Source organism: Cupressus sempervirens, chromosome 5 (assembly GCF_028749045.1).
Source record: "Cupressus sempervirens isolate cs-2001-9-10 chromosome 5, ASM2874904v1, whole genome shotgun sequence".
NCBI lineage: Eukaryota > Viridiplantae > Streptophyta > Pinopsida > Cupressales > Cupressaceae > Cupressus > Cupressus sempervirens.
The window spans coordinates 298,579,140-298,583,147 of NC_143122.1; positions in this window are offsets into that span (position 1 = coordinate 298,579,140).

Genomic DNA, 4,008 nt, shown 5'->3' on the forward strand with positions numbered 1-4,008 from the left:
TGTACCATTAGAAATGTCTGTAATGATATGCTTAGGTGCATGGTTCCTTTTGACATATCTTGCTAATATAGGTACTTTGGATTTAGAACTTGTTTCACATAGCACAACATGATCTTCAAGATCAGGTCCCACTATCTATGACTCAAGTCCTTCTCATTTGGTTTCCTCTGGATTCATCTCAATATCTACTAACTGTTACTCAGGTCCTTCAAATGGTGACTCAAGTTGGACTAGTTGCAACTAAGGTACATCTGGAGATTTTGGGGACTAAATAGATAAAGCTTCCTAAATTACAATTATATTAGGAATTATATCAGTTTCATAGTACACAAACTTTATATATTTCTCAAGTTCTTTGCTACTTTCCTCTTCACTCTTTTTTGCAAAGTCATCAACTCTTACATGTGCACTTTCTATGATATTGTGAGTTGACAAATTCAAACATTTATAAGCTTTACTTATGTAGGAGTACCTTAGGAATATGCCTTCATCACCTTTGACATCAAATTTTCCTTTCCTAGATTCCTTCAAGATATAACATTTGCTACCAAATACTTTCAAGTAACTTACATTAGGTTTGTAGCCATACCATAGTTCATAAGGTTTTTGATTTGAGTCTTTCTTCAACTATACTATATTTAAGGTATGCACTATAGTATTGACTACCTCTTTCTAGTATTCAATTGCAACATTCTTTTCTATGATCAAGGTTCTTGCACAATCCATGATGGATATGTTCCTTCTTTTTACTATACCATTCTGCTAAGGTGTACCAAGTGTTGATACTTGTCTTTTGATTCCTTTCTCAATTCAAAATCCATTAGAGATGAATCCACCTCCTCTATCAGACCTTAGACATTTTAGTTTGTTTCTAATTTCTTTCTCTATTCTTGCTAGATACCATTTAAACTTTTGAAAAGCTTTAAATTTTTCTTTTAAATATATTATAGTCATCATTCTAGAATAATCATCAACAAATAAAATGAAATACTTATCTCCATTATAGTTTTCTATGTCAATAGGTCCATAGAGGTCTATATGAACCAACTCTAAGAATTCTTTTGAATTATAGTTCTTGCTTCTAAAACTAGATTTTCCCATCTTTCTAATTTGACAATTTTGGCATAGACCCATATTAGGTTTCCTTAAACTAGGAATACCTGTTACTCTTTTATTTTCTCTTATTTTGGCCAGATTATCAAAATTCACATGACATAGCCTTATGTGACATAACCAACTTTCTTCTACTTGAGTAATAAAACATGAACTTTCGCTGAGATCTAGGTAGAATAAGTTACCTTTTGTCTAATTACTAGACCCAATTAGATTTCCTTTTCCATATAGAAGCTTGGCCTTCCCATTCATGAATTTTTCTTTGAATCCAATGTTATTCAAGTGTGCCACACTCAGTAGATTATGCTTTAGTCCTTCCACCTAGTAGGAATTGTCACATCTGAGTTTATTGGTTAGTGAAATACAACCTTTTCCTTTTATGCAAAAAGGTTCATTATTTCCAAATCTAGCACTTCCACCATCTTAGTGTTCCATATGTTTAAGCTTTGTTTTGTCACTAGTCATATGGTGAGAACAACCACTATCAATCATCCATGTATCATTTTTACTCACATGAGAAATACGTACCATCTTATTTAGCATCATAAGACCATCGTGGGTCCTAGCCATCCCCCACGCATAACATCCCAAGCCACTGATCAAATCATCGGTACTATCGTAATAGGGACAACACTACTAAATCATGCAACAATATAAGCATAAGGAAATCTAACATGCTAGTAGTAAACCATAAGATAATCCTATAGTAGATAACATCAACTATCACATGCTAAACATCAATAAGCAATAGATATGCTAATAAAGAAATTCACATTATCTAATCATATGCTAAACATTGTAATATGGGAATGCATCAAATAAACTAACATCAGCTAAACATGATATCCAATCATTCTAATGAAAGCATAAATCACCAGAAAGCATACTCTGGAACTTGAAGTACCAAGTGAAAACATCCAACAATGGTCGCACTAGGATGAAAGATTGTCTCTGTACATCAATCCCTAGTAGTGGTGTAGGTAGCTACACCTCCCAACCACATGGAACCTATAGGTCCACACCCATCGTACTGATGGAGATAATGATCCAACCACAAACACACAAAAACAACATCCATGGCTAACACTCATGCCAGACAGTATGATGGTTGAACCAAGAATCTAAGACAATGCAAGGAGTAAGGGTCCTAGTTAGACACTCAAAAGGCTACTAAGTAAGGGCTGACATCATGGAGAGTTTCTTGGCATCAAAAAGCCCAAGCTTGGATCATGCAGTCCAGCATCCTTCAACAGAATGGCTCAGCACAACATTTTGTTATCTTAAGTTTTATTACCAATCACACATTTTATTTAATTATCACTTATTTAAAACTTCATATCCTCCACCAACCCTCAGGACACAATGATCACCAATCTATGAGATAGAAGCCCCCTCCATATGCTACCCTACCCTACCCATGCTCATCCTACAACAAGCGCCCGTGGGCATGCATACTCCCATCCCAACCCCAATGATCAAAACTTCTAGAAAAGACATGGAAGGTCAAGACCCGCAAGTCCTTTGACAAACATACGTGCATGTACTCGTGTGTGGCACACCACCATCATGAAGATCATAACATAAGGACACAATGAGAACACAATGCAAAGAAAATACCCAACCAAAAGCAACACAGAAAGGATGAATTCTACACAAATACCAAAGCCAACAAAACCATACATCATGAAATCACTCGACCGACCTCAATCCTAGAGTATGGATTCTACATGAATCCCAATGATGTAACAAGACCAAAATTCATGAACTCACTCCATCAGCCTCAATCCGAGAGTATGGATTCTACAAAAATCCTAGTGTCTAGGATCCAAAAGAAACCATAACAATAGGTACAAAATCACTCAATCGAACACAAAGTTAGGAGTATAGGTGTGACATGCATCCCAACACAACATACAAGTGCAATAGTGGTTTGACTGATGTCCAAATGGATCATCCAAGTCCAAGACCCACATTGTGCCAAGAAAACCCAAGAAAACAGGACTGCATGCAAAACGAGGTAAAAACCCCAAATTTTGGAAAAACTTTGAAATTAAAACCCATTTGACCTTTGGGCACAAAAACCCAAAAATTCAAAAATATATTAAATCAGACATCGTATGCAAAAATAGCCAGCATAATGGTGCAAAACTCCAAACCCTCATCTCAAAAAATATGGAAATGTTCATACCTGCCCAATCGAGTAGAACTAGCATACAGAAATGGAGGGGAACACTAGTTCTTAACCTCCAAACAAACGGCTACCAAAAATAGAAGTAGAAATAGAGTAGAAACAATAAAACAAGAAATCCCTACCTCACAGCCAAAAGGGCAAAAGGGGAAATCTGAACCATAAAATAAAATGCCCATAGAAGTGGCTAAAAATAGTGACAATCTAAGGTTTCCCCGAGCTGGATCTGACAAGCTCAACCTCGTGACGATCCCATGCCCGTAGCCCCCACAATGAAAAAAATAGTAAATCTTCATGAAGAGGATTTTGGGTTTTACTCTCCAACTTTCCAATTTGAATGTGAGAAGTAAGGAATTAAATTCCTTTTTGGATACTTATTCACTTTTCGAGTGAATAAACAATTAGGGCAAATAACTAGCCAACCTAGTTAAACCCCAAATCGACCCAAACGAAATTAGGCTATTCCTAGAAATAAGAATTCATCTATGGAAATGCTGCTAGAAATTAAACTAAATAAATTAAAAATCACAAAACCCAAAAACACAGAAATTTCCTTAACAACTTTCGCGACAATGCGAAACTCTAAATGCACAGACATGCTCACTAGTCTAAATCACATAACGCAAATGAGTTCGGATTTAATAATTACCAAAATGTTTAATTTAAACATTTAATTATGGATACATTGACCATACAAGGATGACATT